This window comes from Onychomys torridus, chromosome 8 (genome assembly GCF_903995425.1).
Source record: "Onychomys torridus chromosome 8, mOncTor1.1, whole genome shotgun sequence".
NCBI classification, from domain to species: Eukaryota; Metazoa; Chordata; class Mammalia; order Rodentia; family Cricetidae; genus Onychomys; species Onychomys torridus.
Window position 1 is genome coordinate 12,251,046 of NC_050450.1, and position 20,275 is coordinate 12,271,320.

The following is a 20,275-nucleotide window of genomic DNA, read 5'->3' on the forward strand; positions in this document are numbered from 1 at the left end:
TGTACTGAGCTGATGAGATAACTTATAAAGCAATATTATTATTCAGTTACCTTTTTCTCACATCTGCCTCAATGATAGCATGTGTTAATCCCCAAAATAGAAGGTTCATTTAATAGTACGAAAAAATATATGTTACTATTTTCTTAATTCACCTTTTAAGTTGAAACATACACTTACAACCCAAAAGAGACAGTGTTGGAACTTGAATACATAACATTTAAATATTGAATCCCTAGATGACAATGCTGTTTTGGAGGTTGTAGAAACTTTAGAAGGTGGGACCTGGCTGGAGGAACCAGGTCACTGGAGGCAAGTCCTTGGAGACACAGTACCCTTGGCTGCCTCCTGTTTTGCTCTTTGCTTCCTGGCCTGCATGATTTAAACTGGGTGTTCTAGGCCTCCCTTACCATGATGGGTGAAACTGTCCAAAACTGTGAGCTCCAATAAGCCCATTTCTTCTTTTAGTCAGGTACCTGCTATGGCCAGGACAAAGGAACTACTGTGTTAATTAGGCTTTTGTCAACTTGACACAAGCTTGGGTCATTTGGGAAAAGGGAACCTTAATTGAGAGAATGTTTCCATCAGATGCGCCTGTAGGCGAGTCTATGGGGTCTCATTTTTTAAAATTAATGATTGATGTGGGAGGGCTCATTCCATTGTAGGTGGTACCCGCCTGTGCAGGTGGTTCTGTGGTGGATAAGAAGACAGCTGAGTAAAGAAAGGCAACAAGCAGCATTCTTCCATGGTCTCCGACTGGTCTCCTGCCTCCAGGTTCTTGTTCTGCTTGAGTTCCTGCCATGGCTTCCCTCAACGATGGACTTTGAACAGGATGTGAGCCAAATGAAGCCCTTCCTCTCCAAGTTGCTTCTGGTCATGGTCTTTATCACACAATAGAAAGCCAATTAGAACGTTGATGTAGGCAGAGAAAGCCTCCATGAAAATATTTCTAAGAGCTGTTCATTCACATTTGGCTATCACTGAAGGGTGAAGGGGCTGGATCTGGATTCGTGTCTGTGTTTAAGAGGACTTTGCGTCAATTCTGGTGTGCTGGAGTAGTCTTTGCAAGGGTCCCCAGAGCTGTGGTGCTTTTTCTTCTCTTTTCCCTCTGGCAGATTCCAGTGCTGATTTCTGTATCCCTCTCTCATTAGGAAGAAGATCTTGGTGGTCTTGATATTGGCTAGTAGATGGAAACTCCCCCCCCCCCATTAGTAATTAACAGGCAAAAAAATAGTTCAGCACAAAGTGAAAGTATTCATTGGCAAATGTTTACAAACTTGATAAGGGGTCAGAGCTAAGGAGCCCATGGATAATAAAGATTTTGGGGTTTTTATTTGGGTTTCGAGTGTCCCCCCTCCCCCTTCTCAACTGGTCTAAAGGTATCTATGTGTCCAGTCTGTAGCAGGGATTTTGTCTTTGTAATTGTTGATTGGCAGGGATAAGAGTGACATCTCAATTTCTCTGTGTTATAATAGTTACAGAAAGACCCACTGCATGGGAGAGGAAATGGACTGTGTTACAGAGAAATTTACTGCTAGGAACAAAAAGCCACAGAGAAATAGAAGCATACTGTTATTGCTGGGGACAAAAGCCATAAAACTCAAACGAGGTTTTCATGCTCTCACGTCTCCCATCGTTGGCCTGTTTTCATTTTCAAACATTTTCTTGTGAAATGCAAGGAAGGTGTGAACCCTCTAGTTATGGAGTTCAAGGCTTCGTCTTTGTGGGCTTAAGGAAAAAGGTTGTTTTCATGGTCCCTGTTTCATTGGCAGAACATCATGCCTGGCTCTTCACCCTACCTGTGGCCTGATACCTAGAATACTGGAATGCAAAGGGAGTTAGGGCCAAGCAACAATTAAAACAAGCAGAGAATCTGAGGAAGAACAGGTGCTAGAGTTGTGTAAGACCCCATTCATCACCATCTTCACCAAGAAATCTGTGTTACTCTCCCACTCCCTCCTGTCACTCAGACATCTCCCAAAGCCATTCAGTCCCCACTTTGGTGGCCAGATGAGCCCTGGATGCTGATTAAGAAACTGAGAGCAGCCAGAGCCCCCATGTTTCTGGTGTGGTTAAGTCAGCTAATAATCCTCAGAGCACAGGTAAAACAAGCCCCATTTTAAACATCTTATTGACAGGCACAGAAAGACTCCTATCTAGCGCTCAGGCAAACTCATCTCTTGGTTTTCTTACTGGTTTCTGACACATGCAAAATTAACAAGAGTATTTACATTATCTAGAATCTTCCATTGCTAACAGGCAAGAGGTCATGTTGGAATGGAACAAGAGGGAGATCTGGTGTATTTTCAGAGTCCCCACAATGTAACTGGGACCTTCTGAGTACATTCCTCACCTTGGCACATCTTCTGCCAAGAGTTCATTGTGGTAGTGTTTATTTTGATGTCATTCTACAGTTGAGGGACCCTGAGATATGCAGGAATAAAAGGTCCTGCTCTGAGTCATGTGGTACTGTTGGAGCCAGGGTTCAAAGCTGCATCTGGCATTTGTGATCACAGTGTCTGTCAGGATCCTAAAGGTAAAACCATCCAGTTAGGAAAATCCCCAAACTGTACTTGAGGGTGATTTTGATACCTGAGAGTGAAGTTTGGGGAAATACCCTGGGTTGCACTGCTGGCCTGGACTTTCAAGAACAAACTGTCAAATCAGAGGATGGGAGGAGGAAGCAGCAACCTCTGTTGAGAGGTGATTCAAGTACCTGTTGTGAATAGAACTGTGAATATAGTACAACTAGAGCCAACCAAATGATTTTTTTTTTCAGTGGGAAGAGGCAGGGATGGATCTCCACTTGGCTTTACCACAAGTGGGATCCTATTGATATGTGTTGTGTAGCTACTTCCTTTCAAGTGAGATGCTTCCTTCTGGAGGGAGGTTCAGAAGACTCAGGGAGTTAGTGCAACTCACAAAGCTTAGGAAGCTCCTGAAACTCACAAGACTGATAAGACCTTTCTCCAGGTTATGAAGGCAAGAAATAATTGCTGGGGGAAGGAAATTCTCTTTGATAGACTGTCTGCAAATTGCACAGGGAGCTCTGAGATGCAGCTTTCATGAGCCATGGCCATGCTGGGGCGGGGGTTTCTTTGATGCAGATGCCTTTGAGTCATTCATGCGCTTGTGAGTCACCCCAGTAAACCCATTGCTTTACCCAACTAGACAAGGGCGAAGTATTTTTTTTGGTCTGTCATCAGCACCTAGCTGGAGTGAGTAAATATTTCTTTATGTCTCCCCAGGAAATGAGACAATATACCTCATACTGAGCACCTTCTAGTGTGGAGGACAAGGGCGAAGTCTGCTGTCCTAATTTTCTGTCCCCACAATTTTTTTTTTTACCCATAGAGGGCAACAGACATTAAGCTGAACCAGCAAAAATCACACTGCTAAAGAATCTGGTCCATATCAAAGTGCTTATCCTGGGCTGTAATTGAAATAATCTTAAACCACATTACTTAGATTTTGGCTGTGACCTTCAAACCTATGAAGAGTATATCTTAAGGAGCACTTTATATCCACAAAGATATCCACCTAGCAGAAGGGAGACCATGCACAGTGTAGCAGCTGGGCGGGTCATTAAAACTCACCTTCTTCATTATTTAATATGTCTTTCCAACCTCCTGGGGCAGGCAGGGAGAGCTTTGCCATAAAATGTGTCTACTTTGCAAGGAGGTCTTCAAAGGAGAAAATAAACACTTTCTCTTCAAAGGCAAGTCATTCTCACAGCCCTCTATGGAATGGGAAACAGAGGTCTAAAGAGAAGAGAGGCAGGGGATAAGAGAAAGCATTGGGATGTATGTGGCATGAGAGCAGTGTGGGGCTGTTTGGTGTGAGGGAGGAGGGTGAGAGAAGAGTTGGGGGCAAATAAGAACAAAGCATAATAAAATAGAGTTATGAAATGTCACAGTGAATTCCATATGCTAAAAATGAATAAAAAAAATCATATAGGAGAGTTATTGAGTCATTGTGCTGTACTGGGCCAGGTGTGAGCTGGTTGTTGGCCTAGGACATGCTGTCAGTACTTGGGATTTGGGAATGGCCATTCATCCAGTCTTACTCTGCCATTTCCTTAGTCTGCTGCCTAACCATGTCCTACCATGAGGTCATTTCCAGTATTGTTGGAAAATGTTGATTGTGCCATGATTATAAACCTAGAATCCAAAGTACCATGGATAGCCAAGTTTTCTATCTACTACTACTATCTGGAGCATCCCAAACTTGCCCTCCCTGTTTGTGCACTCAAGAAGATTATGGGCTAATGAAAAGTGAAGATTTCTTTCTTCTTTTCTTTTTAAATTCAGAGGCAGTGTCATGTGATAAAACCCAGAATGGCATTTGACTTATAGTATTTTTACTCCAGGCTTCCAAATGCTGAGATTACAGGTGTAAATCACCATATCCAGTATACAAATCAGCATACTAGGAAGGTAGAGATGAAGAGTGCATGGCATGCATAAGCTGTGTAGATGGGGGAGCAGTTGAATTTGTCTTGAATAATCAGGAAAGCTTTACATCTCAGATAATGCTGAATCCAGAAGAAGCATTCCTTAATGTACAGGGCCAGAGATCTGTCATTAAGAGTATGGGAAGATATTTGGGAAATTGTGTCTGATAGAGGACACATGGAAGAGAGGTAAAGACAGGAGAGATATGTCTCTCAAAGACTTATTAAGAATTTAGGCTGGAGAGATAGTCTATCCATTCAAGTACTGGACATGCATGCATAAGGACCTGAGTTTGATCCCCAGAATTTATGTAACAACAGGATATATAATCCCAGCATAGGTAGAGACAAGCAGAGCCTTGGTGTTTACTGGCCAGCCAGTTACTTGAGTAAATTACAGGCCAATGCGAGACCCCATCTCAAAACCCAATCTGGACAGCATACTGAGTCATGACATCCAAAACTGACTTGGCTTTCACATCCACATACCTATATACACATATACTTGCATATAATTACCTATATGCACATATACGTCTGTACCTGCTACAAACATAAAATACAGGTTGGGTTTTGAATGACACTCATGCTATGCACACACTTTTATCTGTTGGGCACACAGTGGATTAGGATAAGTGGTGGAGTTAGATTTGTGTTTTAAAGACAGGTCCCCAATGTTTCACCCCTATCTTGTGGCTGATGTTCACCCTGTCCAAGTATCTGGACTGGATTAACAGGGTTCTTATTTACAACAAGCACACTGTAGAGGGCAGCTTACTCACTTGCAATCCTAAATCCCCTGCAAGGTGAAAGAATGCAAGGAGGGAGGATACTTGAATTTACAGGAGCCTCATTTGGAGGCAAGAGGGAAATCACAGTTCCAGACAAGACAGAAAGTATTAAGCTGCACTTTTAAGTCCTAATCAAATGCAAGCAAAGCATTTTCAAAGCTGGAGTAATTGGTAGTCAAACAAAGCCTTCTTTTCAGCCACAAATGTTTTCTCCACACCCAGAGACTGATAACAGGTTTTCCTAGCTCCATCTTCTTCCAGGTGGCTACTTAAAGCAGCAGCACCATTTCTTTACTGCTGCCCAGTGGAGACATGAAACCTAGCCATCACCAGTGTCTGTGTGTTTTAGGATTGCTGGTGTTGCAAGCTTAGCCCAGAATGCTGGGATGTTGGCTTCTGTGCACTCTGTGGGCACACACACACACACACACACACACACACACACACACACACACACGAAACCAATAGAATTATAGACACTCATAAGGTCCACCCAAGTCCTTACACACACTACCAGCACTGACATCGCACCCTCATTAGAGAGCTGTAGCCTTAATCTTGCATCCTCATACATCTATCTCATATATCACACATTTGATACATTGCTGGCAGCCTCACACTCCTCCTACAGCAAACAATGTTCTCTGTTCACTCACCCACATTACCAGTGCTTATGTGGAACATTTACTGCTTCAAGGTTTGTCTACCTGCCTTGTGTGTCTCCTGGATGTTTCTCCTCACCCACATCATCCAACTCACTCAGCTCCCAAACTTTTGTACTTTTCATTCACTTTCCTCACAACATACACAATCCTATCTGTTCCCAGGAGGAGTTGTGGATATGATATTAGCCACACCAACACTCACAGTCTTCTAGCTTCTGTCTAATGGGTAGTGTTTATGACTTGGACTTGTTCCTGACAAAAATTTGGGGCATTCCTACTTGTCCATTTGGGCACCTGGAACATGGTTGGTTGAAAGCATGAGTATCAGCCAGATAGCATGGCTAGCCTTAAAGATGCTTCACCTCTCGGTTACTTGCCTTTCCCTAAGACCCATTTTGCTAATCTGTAAAATGGAACAAGGGTGTTTTCCACGAAACTAGACCATCTACACAGTCCTGCTACACCATTCCTAATACCTGAAGCAGTCAAAGTTAGTATACTGAGGAGATTTACACAGCTGTGTTATTGGTGTACCATTTAGAGCAGGCAAGATGTAGAACCAGCGTAGATGGCTGTCAGCAGGTGAGTGGAGAAAGAAAATGTCCTTTTCCCAGTTCTTGACTAAAGTTTTACTGGGGAATATTTCCTTTCTTTTATTTTAAATATCACATTGTTTTAGATCATTCAGAAAGAAAACAAATAAATAAACAAAACCCAGAAATGACCCACCAAAAGGCCAAAGGTATTGTGGGGTATCTATTTAATGTGGGTGATCTTTTTTGAGTGCTCTCCTAAAATGAAAGATTTTGATAAACAAATTAAAGCTACCCCCAAGTCTCCCCAACCCAAAAAGTCACTCCTTCTGAAAACCTCAACTAACTAACCAAAAAACAACCACAAACAACAACAACAACAAAAACAACAACTCAATCAACCAAGCAAGCAAGCAAGCAAGCAAGCAAGCAAGCAAACAAACAAAAAACAGATTGGAGATAAGGGGACAAGAGAGAAATTAGGGGTGAATATGATCCAAGTTTATGATCCTCACATGTATGAAAATATTATAATGAAATACATTACTTTGTACAATATACTTGGATACATATAAACTGGAAGAATATTTTCCTTTTAGGATAGATCAATGAGTAATCAAATGAGTAAGATAATGGGAAACCATTAGATTAACTCCCAGTGTATAATAAAAAGTAGGTCAAAGTTAACTCCTGACAGGTTGAAGTGATGCCATCATATAAACCAAATTTTCAAGGAAATATCAAGTCTTGCAGGCCTGGGTTTGTGGATCCCATCAGTCAGGGGCCAAGTTTCCTGTGCAGGCTGCTGTTACTGCAATGAGTTCCTGTAGGGTAAATACAAACACTTCCCAATGATGAGGCTGAATGGAGTCTCAGGTTGCAGTTATAAATTATGATCTGTATGAACTTGTAACTCATCCCTTCTTCAAATACATGTTTAGTTTACTCACTGATAATTTCATGCATGCAAAGAGTGTATTTTGGTCACACCCACCCTGACTCCCTGACTCCCACTCCTCTCACATTCCCCTGTCTCCTTTCCAACCTTACAATCTCTCTCTCTTTTGACCTTTCCAACATTGTGATGTTTCTTGTGCTCTCTCTTTTCACTTGCTGAGTCTAATCAGTGCTGCCTACATGCACTGAGTGTAGAGCCATCCACTGGAACATTGGTTGACCTAGTCCTAGCACAGGCTGCACCCTTGAAGCAAAGAGAGCTGCCTTCCCAAGCAGGCTCCAGCTATCAGCAGCTTGGTCTTGTTAGCTCCTCCCCCAGCAATGCTGGAAATCTGACTGGCTTGATCTTGTGTGGGTCTTGTGCAGGGAACCACAGCTTCTGTGAGTCCACGAGTGCAGCAGCCCTGTCATGTCCAGAAGATACTGTTTTACAACAGGGCTCCTTTCCCCCACCTCTGGCTCTCACAGTCTTTCTACAGTGTTCTCTGGGCTTTGTTGGAGAAAAAAAATATAGTATAAACATCCCATTTAAGACCAAACATTTCACAGTCACTCGTTCTCTGTACTTTGACTAGTTGCCTGTGAGCCTGTGTATTAAGCTCTGTCCACTGCAAAAAGAAGCTTCTCTGATGAGAGTTGAGAGCTGTACTAGTACATAAGTATAGAAGATAAGTATTTATAAGACAGTAGCGGCTAGGTCATGGACTTTAAGCAGTAGCCTACTATCATTACTTTGCTAAATGGACATCATCTCAAATTCTTTTTCTATATAGAGGGGTCAAGATAATTTGAACATGAAAGTCAGCCTGGCAGGGGATTATGGTTGATGTGACAAGTGGCTGTGGCTGACACTGGGTTTAGCATTTGGGGGGACACTTACTAGCCTTTTGGTAGAGGTGATTGGTCTTGGTCATTATTCTTCTGGGAACAGGCAGAGCTCTGGTATTGCATTGCTCGTGCCCCTGAGCCTTTGAGATTTCAGTGATCAATCTGCTTGCTTTTCTTCACTGTGGTGATAAGGGCTACCTCCTCCCAGCATCCTTGCCATTCTGCCATTCTGCTTCCCTTCGTTAAAGGACAATTATGTCCTAGGGTTTATACTAAATGACTGACCATAGTCTTCCCATTAATGGGTCATATTCCCATTGTATCAACAAGAATACCGAGGCTCAGACTGGGGGGTGGGGGAGAATATCTTCTTGATCAGACAGCAATTGGCAACACTGGGCTATCTGGAGCCATATGTCATGGTGGGTTACTTAAAAAGACACCTGTAGAGAGGGGACAGAGGGTCATAAGGAAATGCACACACACTGTTGGCCTTGGTTGCTAGATGTGTGAAGCCATTTCTCTCTATCCCAGCTCCTTTCATCACAGAGCTAATATCCCCTTTCATGCATTTGTGAGTTTCTTGGCAGTTTGATCCGTTAGAAATCTTGTCATTACTCTGCCATTTTGCCTCTTTAAGAATGACAGAGAACAGGTCATGTATTGCCAGGCTTGTCAGGCTTAGCTCTTTTATTGATCGATTTTTTATTTTCAGAGCACAAAGGGGGCATTAAAGGCAGCAACCCTCAAAGACATCAACTAGTTGATATGAGATTGGACAGTTGGAGGACCTGTGAAGCCTGCTTTTAAATCCTGGCCTCCCAAACACCTGCTGCTACTGTGACATGTCCTCAGATGCCCGCTTGCTATCTCGTTCACAGTGAACATGGTCAGGAGCAGTGTACCAAGAGTCTGGAAGACCAGTGTTTGAATCTTACACTAAACTGCTTTGGCTGCAGGCAAATCTCCATAAACTCTCTAGATGCTTTATTGTGAGCATGGAAAACTGAGTGATTGCAATTCGTTAGCTGGGTGTTGTAGCTGTAGTCCCAGCATGTTGGAGGGGAAGGCAGCTGTACTTCCAGAATGTGGGATGGGGAGGCAATAGTATTCTGAGTTTCTGAGACTGTGAGTAAACATCTAGGCTGTTCTCAGTTTCTGTCTATTATGAATAAAGCTGCTATGAACATAGTTGAGCAAGTGTCCTTGTGATAGGATGGAGCTTCTTTTGGGAAATACTCAGGAGTGGTATAGCTGGGTCTTGAAATAGATCTATTCTCAATTTTCTGAAAATCTGCCATATTGATTTCCAAGGTAGTTGTACAAGTTTGCACTCCTGCCAGCAATGGAGGAGTGTTCCCCTTGCTTCACATCCTTGCAGCATGAGCTGTCACTTGTGTTATTGATCTTAGCCATTCTGACAGGTGTAAGATGGAATCTCAAAGTTGTTTTGATTGCATTTCTCTGATGGCTAAGGATGTTGAACATTTCTTTGTTTCTTAGCCATTTTGGTTTCTTCTGTTGAGAATTCTCTGTGTAGATCTGTACACAATTTTTAAATTGGATTATTTAGTTTATTGGTGTCTAGTTTCTTGAATTTTTAAAGTGCATTTTGATATTAGCCCTCTGTCAGATGTGGAGTTGGTGAAAATATTTTTCCATCCTGTGGGCTGCTGTTTTGTCCTATTGATGGTATCCTTTGCCTTATAGAAGCCTTTCAGTTTCATGAGGTCCCATTTATTAATTGTTGATCTTAGTGCCTGTGCTATTGGGGTTCTGTTCGGGAAGTTGTCTTTTGTACCAATACATTCAAAGCTATCCACCACTTTCTCTTCCATCAGGTTTAGTATATCTGGCTTTATGTTGAGATCTTTGATTCATTTGGACTTGAGTTTTGTGCAAGGTAATAGGGATATATTTGTATTCTTCTATATACTGACCTCCAGTTGTACAAACACCATTTATTGAAGATGCTTTTTTCCCCCATTGTCTATTTCTGGCTTCTTTATTGATACAATGGAGTATTACTCCATTGCTAAACAATGACATTATGAGATTTGCAGACAAATGGATGGAGCTTGAAAAAAAAATCATCTCTAGAAAGGTAATCCAGACTCAGAAAGACAAACATGGTATGTGCTCACTCACAAGTGGATATTGGCTGTAAAGTAAAAGATAATCATGCTATGGTCCATAGACTCAGAGAGGCTAAGTAACAAGGAGGGATTAAGGGCAGATGAAAGGCTCTCCCAGGAAAGTGGGTAATAGAATAGATTTCTTGGGTGGACTGGGGTTGAGTTGGGAACAGGTGAGGTCAAGTGTGTATAGGGGAGGAGAAAACATTGGGAAAAATGATTGGAATTGGGGGGGTATTTTGGGGGCAAGGTGGAAACCTAGTGCAATGGAAACTCCATGGAGTCTATGAGGATAACCTTAGCAAAGACTCCTAGTAATGGAGGATGTGGAGCCTGAACTGGTCATCTTTTGTAACCAGGCAATATCTCAGGTAGAGAGATTGGGACACAAACCCCGCCACGAATCTTTCAACCTAAAATTTGTCCTGCCTGCATAGTGTTCTCGGCCTGGAGCCTATCAAAATTGTCATCAAAGAGACCAGAGAGATTTCACCCAGCAACTAATGGGAGCATATTGGTGAAATTATTAAGGCCACTCCACGTAGTTAAAAGGGAGGTTTATTTTGTGGAGTAACTTACAAATGAAGGGATAGGTTGCAGGGTCTGGCAAAGGTATAGCGCAGTCCGGCGGTGTTCTCTGGAGAACTCTGCTCGGTCTACCTCCAGTGTCCAGAGCCCCGAACGAAGAGAGCGACCTCCTCCTGATCCTCGGTCTTCGGCTCCCTCCTCTGGCCCGCCTGTGGGCGTGATCATTACTGAAGCCTCAATGGGGGTTGGAACTTCCAGGCCAATGCTGGGTTGGCTATCCACTACAGGAGCAGATGCTGGAGTCCCACAGCCAAACATTAGGCAGAGATCTGGAGGAGGAAGAGGGAAGACAGGAGGAACCAGAGGGGACAGGGACACCCCACAGAATCAACTGACCAGGAGTTATGGGGGCTTGCAGAGATCAGGGAGCCTGTAGGAGTCTGACCTAGGTCCTTTGCATATATATGTTATGGCTGAGTAGTTTGGTATTCTTGTGTGATTCCTAACAGTGGGGTAAGGACCTGTCTCTGATTCTTTTGCCTGCTTGTGGGACCCTGTTCCTCCTACTGGGTCACCTCATCCTGCCTTGATCTGATGGTATGTGCCGGGTATTATTGTAGCATATTATGCCATGTTTAGTTTATGTCCCTGAGAGGCCTGCTCTTTTCTAAGGGGAGGCAGAGGAAAGGGTGGACCTGGGGGAGAGGGGAGGTGGAGGGAGAGAGACTGTGGAGATCTAGGGAAGGTGAGGGCAGAGAAACTGTGGTAGAGATGTAATATATGAGAGAAGAATAAAAACAATACCCACCAAACCAACCACCACCACCACCAAAACAAAACAAGACAAAACAAAACACCACAGAACAACTGGAAGAAAAGCCTGGGGTCCAGATCCATGATTCTTACATTGTAAGGAGAATTCCAGGAGCATCAATCTGCTGAGCTGTGATAACAACAAGAAGAGAAATTGAGGTTATTTTCACTCTATTCTTATTAAGTATTTTCTCCATGCCAAGCACTGTGCTTGTGTTTGTGGTCATTATATTTTACAGTAACCACCCCTCCTGGGAGTAGGACCTGTAATTTCCTGTGATTCTTGGAAAACTGGGATCATAGGAGTGAAAATTGTGATCACCTAAGACCATATCATCAGAAAGTGGTTGATGAGGAGAATAAACCCAAGTAGCATGCGTTCCCAGTCTTACAGCTTAGCTTTGGGGTAGAGATGAATGTGAACTAATGAGTGAAAAAGCTAAGTGGAGCTGGTGACTTTTCTTTATCCCCTTTCCAATCTCCAGTCCTTGGATCTGATTCTCATACTCTCTCAACACTTCTCCTTCTCTGCCTTGGAACTTACTTCTTTGTTTCAATTCTTGATTCTCTTATTTTGAATTCTTTTCATTCTTTTGGGAATGATGCTTTAATATTCCTTGTCTACTCTCCACCCACCCACTTTCTTCTCTTTAGCTTTGGTACTGTTTGAATGTTTAGTGTCTCCTAAAGACCCAGGATTGAAAACTTGGTCCTCAGTTGATGGTAGTATTGGGAGGGAGTTAAAGGTTTAAGAGGTGCTGCCTATGGGATGCGGTTAGGTCATTGGGGTATCCCTTAAAGGGACCATTGCCTCTCCCTCTCTGTCTTTGCTGTCTAGCTGTCACATGATGAACAGATATCCTCTGCTACATGTTTCCCACTGTGTCTCTCTACAATGGGGATAAGGACCACGGAGTAAAATCCTTGAAGAAGTGAGTCATAAAAAACCTTTCCTCTTTTTAAGTTGACTGTCCCATGTATTTTGTCATGGCAAATGGACTCATACTACCATATTCTTAACTTTCATATTGCACAATGAACTTGATCATGTTTCTCAACCTATGACATGTTGGTATTATTTTTAAAGATGTGTGCTTTTGAAAAAGATAATTGGATCTGCCTTTTCCTTCCCACTTCCTGCTTCATGAAGCAAGTGGTTTGCTCTGCCATATGCTCCTTTTCTAGAAGCCCAAAGCAATAGAACCATTTGAAATCCCAGTTCCATGTCCCCTGCAAACCCTTATTCTTTATAAGTTAATCACCTCAGGCATTTTATTAAAGCAATGAAAAGCTGAATAATACATTTATAAAAGCATTGGTATGCTGGATCACAGGCATTACAGCCTATGTAATTATGCTCACATTGTCAATCTGGAGGACTATAAGAGTCTACATTACTAACAGTGATATATAGAAAGGTGTGTTTTTCCATGTTCCATTCACATAGAAGCTTCAAATTCCATGCAGTTAATTTTCATTACACAAAATGGTAGACATTGAAGCTTCTTGTTGCACACATTGTAGTCAAGTGGTCTTCTTCTTGGACATTGCAGGGTTCTTCTAATCTTCTACTTTTTTGTCATACTCTTTCCTGAAAAGACAGGACATTTTTCAAAAATAAATTTGTTAAGCTCCTTCAAGTCTGTGTTTTTGAGCTTCCATATGATCATTCTGTACTGTACTCTGAGGTCACAGTGCTACTCAGATTTATCTTTTAAACTTAACAATTCTTTTAATACTGAAAACTTAACCTTTGCATTATTTTTGTGTATAATGTGAGGTAGAGATTGAATCTTATTTTTACATAAACATTGGTAGGCTATTACAAATAGCCCCAATATTTATTAAATATCCATTCTATTCTGAGATTTGTGATTCTATTTCCTTTCTCTCTGTCTCTGTCTTTCTCTCCTCTGTCCCTCCCTTGAGCCCTCTCCCACTCCATGCTGTCTATTCTGTTCCACTGCCACACTTGACATTTTATCACATTGCGTAGATAACAATGGTTTTCAGGACATCCTGATATCTGGTTGGGTGAGTTAGCCTCTTTGCTCTTTCCCCTGCTCTCCAATCTTTTTCTTCCAAAATTGCTGTTGTTTGAGTTTTATTCTTACACACACATTTAAAACCCATCTGTCAAGTTGCTTATAAAGGTTACCCCATAGGGTTGGTTAGATGATGGAATGAAAACAATGTATAAAAAGGGCTCTGCAAACTGTTAAAAAGTCTAGCAAAGCAGGTACAGTTGGAGATAGGACCAGGGCTTTGGGGGCCAGCCACAATTGTTTTGAAGTCCCTTGGAAGTTGGATAAATTATCCAATTCTTGGGAGACTCACTATCTCTATCTGTAGGAGTGACACTGATATTAGCTAGCTACTATGTTTGTGGGAGAAGAGAAAAATAATGTGGGGCATGGGGTGTAAGGGTGCATTGCATGGCTGGGGAGCTAGAGGCCTCAGTTGTGTGTGTGTGTGTGTGTGTGTGTGTGTGTGTGTGTGTGTGTGTGTACAGGTATATCATGGGATGGGAGAAGAATGAGATTGCTGAGCCAGGCTTCACACAAGGGACTGGGGCTGCTGTTGACATGGTACAGGCTGCCAGGTTAATGAGACCATTCATCAACATTATGTTCAGGGCCATGATGGATTCACCAATACCCCCTGCCTGAATCTTCTGGGGGAAAGGACATTAATGGTGACATCTGTGAGCACAGGAATGTGTCAGGCTCCTGGAGTGGCAGTGAGGAGAACAGTTGCTTCTCTCCTTCAAACTCTTTATGCTTCAACACCTTAAACTCAGCAGCGCCTGTTGGGACATGCTGGGTTATTACTTATCTGCCCTAGAATCAACCAGCTATAGGAGAATTGTCTGCTATTAAATTCTCAGACAATGCTTGGAGGCAGAAAGGTGAGGTGAGATGGAGACCAGACATGGAGGCAAATGAGTCAGAGACAGAAGTATCCACTGAGCAGCCATGTGACCATGGGCAAGGCACTTTGCCTGGTAATTATTCCTCCCATGCAGGGTGGTGGAGAGGACCATGTGAGATCCTGAGATCACCTGTATGCAGAAGGAAGACAGTATTTGGCAGTGTGTCACAGGAAATATAAAGTACTTCTATCATTTCGAATCTTATAAGAAGAAAGGTTGGTATAGTGATATATTGTTTACCTGGGGATCAGAGGACAGAACCAGCCACTAAATTAGACATAGAGGTCAGGCAGTGGTGGCATACACCCTTAATCCTATCACTTGGGAGGCAGAGATCCGTCTGAATCTCTGTGAGTTCAAGGCCACTCTGGGCTACATGGGAGAAACAGAACAAGGCAGTGGTGACACACACCTTTAATTTCAGGAAGTAATATGGCAGGACACAGAAAGGTATATAAGGCATAAGGAAACAGGAACTCGGTCTCTTGAGGCTGAGGATTTCATAGAGGTAAGCCAGTGGCTGGCTTGTTCTGCCACTCCAACCTTTCAGCTTTCACCCCAATGTCTGGCTCTGGGATTTTATTATAACACCTTTTAAGGTTGGCATTATTTGTGTCATTCTAGATTTTTTGAAAATTGCTTACAATGCACTTCCTATTTACTCAGGTAATATTATATCCCTCTGGGGTCTTTGATACAGTTGAAGACTAGATAGTTATAATTTTCCTTGGTTACAATAAAAGATAAATTAGATATGAAATCCTAGACTCACAAATGTAGGATAGATGATGGAATATTTTCTTTAATTTTACCAAATGCAAATAGACTAGATATTGTAACTGTAATTTCTGCTTGATAACTGTTCTATTATATGTAATTTTACAATGTTAAAGTTAAAACCTTCCTTTTTGATTAGATAGAAAAGGGGAAGTGCAGTGGAATGTCTTTCTGTATGCTGTGAATATGTGTTGCTCCCATTGGCTAATAAATAAAGCTGTTTTAGCCAATGGCAAGGCAGCTTAGAGGCAGGCAGGCAATCCAAACAGAGATACAGAAGGGAGAAAGGAGTTGAAAGAGACACTGCCAGCTGCCACCAGTAGAAATAAGATGCCAGCAAACTGGTAATGCCATGGCCACATGGCAACATATAGGTTAGTAGGAATGGGTCAATTTAAGATGAAAGAGCTAGCTAGCAGAAGCTTGAGCTACAGGCCATCCAGTTCATAATTAATATAAGCCTCTGAGTTATTTTATAGGTGGCTGTGGGACTGCAGGGCCAGGTAGAACCAGAGAAACTTCCAGTTACAGGTTGGAGATAAGGAAAATTGTAACCAAACACAAGAGTTTAGGGATGTTCAAATTAATTTAGATTTTTCATTTAAGCAAAAGTGAACTGAGGATAGATCAAGAATAGCCTTGTGAGTATAATAATGGTCACCAGTCAGCTAAGTCATAGTTCAGTGTGTTCTAAGAACTTAATGTAATGTGTGCTGATTTCACTTTTTCATTTGTTCATTGTTTAGTGTGTGTGTGTGTGTGTGTGTGTGTGTGTGTGTGTGTGTGTGTGTGTGAACATAAAAGCATGCATGTGAAGAACTTTCAGGAATTAACTCTCTGCTTCCATCATGTGCTTGCACTCTGGGCACAAAGCTCAGGTCACCAGGCTTGACAATAGGTGCCTTTTGGTGAGTCATCTTACTGGACCTTATGTTTAGTTTTTTACTCATCTCTATGATAGTTCAACAAACCCCTGTTCTGTAGATGAGGAAACTGAGGCACCCAGAGTTTTAATGATGCTGATGGTAGATTGCAGGAGCTTGATATTCAACCCATGTTTGTCTGACCCTGATATCCAAGCTCATAATAACTTGGAAAGTAATTTTCCCCATGAGATTTATTTGAGGTTCTTTTCTCTGTCGAAGGCACAATGTTCCAGCCATGTCACTTCTGAAAACAGCAATTTCTGGATCTGAAACTTTAATTTTTCAGATTGGGAGGCTGACGGTGAGTGGAAGCATCTCACTAGACCATGTCATTCTCCATCACTGTCAAGGAGGGGCCTGGGCAAAGCAAGCAGTGAGCAGGCTGGCCAGCCAAAAAATCCGAAAAGAGAAACATGCCTTCCCTTGGCAGAAAATTTATTATTTTCTGTAGCTCACTGGGACCTTGATCCCTTTCCAGTAACTTCTCATTCAGCCTCCTTTGGAAATCGGTCTTCTTCCTGTCCTTGGAGCTGTGAAGAGCCTCTCTGAAGACTTTGACTGAAGGAGGAAGGCTATTTAAGGTACTCAAGATTTAGTTTTGCTGTTATTAATTTCCTTTTAACCCTCACACAAAGAACACAGCTATTACAAAGAAAACTTGCTATTAAAAAAATTACCCCCTGTAAGGAGTGAATGGGGGGGGGGAGGGGAGGGGAGGGGAATGAAAAAGGGGAGGGAGGAGGGACAGTGGTTGGTGTGTAAAATGAAAAAAATTTAAATAAAATAAATGAAAAAAGAAAATAATTCACAAGGAGCTGGAGAGACAGCTCAGCCCTGAAGAGTACTTACCGCTTTTTGTAGAGGGCTTGAGTTCAGTTTACAGCAGCCACATTGGAAGGCTTACAATTGCCCTTAACTCCAGGGATCTAATGACTTCCTCTGGCCTCCTTGGGCACTGTACTCATGGACACAAACATATACTTAAAATTAAATAAGTCCCTAAAGGATAACTCACAAATCTCAACTCTTAGAAGTCTCTTGTCAGAATAAAGAAGCCGAGGACATTGGGACCAATCAGATAGTCAAATTCAAGCTCTGCTATATTCTATAATTTCACAGCAGAGTGATCTTATGGGAGGTTTAATCTTTTTTTATTTAAAGGAAGATGATTTTATTTATTTGTTTGTTTTTTGAGATTGGGTCATGTGTAGTTCCGGCTGTCCTTGATTTTTATTTGTAGGTAAACATGCCCTTGGATTTCTGATTTTCCTGCCTCTATCCGAGTGCTGAAATTACAGATGTGCACCACCGTACCTTGTGTAGTCAATGCCAGGGATGGAACTCAGGTCTTTGTTCATGTCATGTAGACACTCCACAAACTGACTCACACCCCAAGTCCCATAGGAGGATTAATTTCGACTCAGTGTCAGAGGGCTCAGTCCATGGTTCCATGGTTGCTTGTCTTCATTTGCATGGTCAGAACATCACGGCTGCAGGAGAGTGTGGCAGAAGAGCTTTGTCTCTTCGTTCTGGGAAGTTTTTGTTTTTGTGTTTTTTGTTTTTTGAGGAGGATAAATATGTCATATGGCTTCAGGCCTTAGGTGCTACTCAAGCTGGACTTTTAGGTGATGTCTCTTTGGGATATTATGTTCATGGCTCCTCCTTGAGTTATGTGAAATGTTTTCCCTATCTCAAGACATTACACTCACACATGAGAGAGGGATGGAATAATAATCATTTTAAGAAATGTTTTCACAGTTGGATGTGATTACCAATGCAAAGAGGCCTGACTTGTGGTTGGGGCTTTGCAGTGTTCATCTTTCTACATGATTTTTCAGGAAGTGGAGATAAATTAGATACAGCACAGTCTAGTGCTGGGGAGAGAAAATAGGAAGATGAACGATGGTGTCAAACTTTGGGAGGCAATATAACACAGGAGTCTGCAAGACGATGCTTGTCTGAGTGTTAGACAAGCCACAAAGAGCATAAGCATTGTCTTTCTATGGGTGCAGTTGTCTTAGGTGAGGCTCCTAAGAGATGATTCACATGTGAATGGCAAAAGGGATTCTCTCAGAGAAACTGACAGAGGGCAGGAGGAAGTCAGGCAGTGCTGGAGGGAATCTCAGGACTACAGATCATGTTCTCTGAGTTTGAGTCTACTTACAGCAAGGATTTTTACTCTCCTCTGTTAGTCATAGACTATGGTGTCTATGGGGAACTACCTCCCTGGCCTCTTTTGGGTTTCTTTGTATTCCTCAAAGAGAGTGCATTAATTGTTTATTTCACTGCTAAGGAAAAATACAGAAACAAGTTGTGGACATTAATATTTATTTTGGCTCACAGTCTCAGAGGGTTTTAGGACATGATATCAGGGAAGATAGGGTGGACATACTCCATTCACGGTGACAGAAGTGTGAGTTGCAGGAAAGAGAGAATGGGCAGAAACCAGGGCTGAAACCACCAAAGGCCTATCTTCAATGATCTGCTTCTACCAGCCACCCAGGTTTCATCTTCTAAAATATCCATATTATTTCCAGATAGCATTACCAGTTGGAGGGACAAGTATCCAAAACATGGACCTAAGGGGAAAGTTTTAGATTCAAAGAGGAAGATCACAAACACAAGCCACCAAGTCAAGGTCACAGAAGCTGGTGGAGAGATGCATGTTCCTAACTGGCATTTGCCTCAAAGGGCTGCAGGAACATTTCCCAACCCATAAGTTCTTTAAGGATTGTTATCCTCCTCTGTTGAGAGGCAGTCTCTTGACTTGATCCCTACACTATTTATTTCCCTGGTGAGTGGACAGCAGCCCAAGGACAGTTATCAAAGTTCCAAGGTCATGAATGGCAAAGGCTCTACACACCAAGACAGAATGTCTTAAAGAAACTCAGACTACACAGAGAGACCCCTGAGGGCAGCAACTCAGAACCTCAGCCCTGGTAAAGGTCTCACTCACATCCAGCACTAGTTTGCCAATGGTATGAATGAGACCTTCTTGAAGTAGATCCTATAGCTTGGGCCACCTCACCTGAGGCTGCTTGGAGCAAAAACAAGCTGCACTTGCTGATTCCAGCTCACACTGTAGGAACATTAGGAAAATGAAATGATGGTTCTTGTTTTGAACCATAAGGTTTTGGAGCAGGATTGACTGGAACAAGACAATGGATTTGTGTGAAATTCCTACAGTGTAGCTGATGTTGTTAAAGTTTTTTTTTTCAGTTTCCTTTTACCACACAGATGCATCTAGAGCCCAGACCCTGTGACTGCTGTCACCTCACAATGCTCTGAATCCCTGTTTAAAAACTTCCATGTGCTTAGTGGAAGTCTTCAACTGGAACTCACCTCCTTTTCTTCTGTGAGACTTTGACAATCAATGACAAAGTCACAGAGGGAGACTGAAAGGTTCATCTTGTGTTTCACAGTGGAGCCACTTTGTGATATAATTTGTCCTTTAAATTTCTCCCACAGAATTAAATGGTTCTCTTCATTCTTGTTGTTTGTTTGTTTATTTTTGCTTTGGTGCTCCAAATAATACCCAATGCCTCATGCATGATGGGAATATCTCCTTTCAGGCTTTTGTCTGCTCACCACTCAGGTTTCTCTCTCTCTCTCTCTCTCTCTCTCTCTCTCTCTCTCTCTCTCTCTCTCTCTGTGAAATGGGTCTCAGATAGCCTAAGCTGGACTTGAATTTTATATGTAGACAAAGATGACCTTGAACTTCTAATCCTCCCGACTCTTTCTGAGTGCTGGAATCACAGGCATTCGTCAACATGCCCAGTTTATGTGGTGCTGGGATCAAATCTAGGGCATTGTGCATGCGAAGCAAGCTCTCTACCAACTGAGCTATTCCTCCATCCCTCATGCCCCCTTTCTTGAGAGAACACTTAATAAATCACTCACACATGAATCTCTCCACCCAGTCTGCTCCTAGGAAAATTTA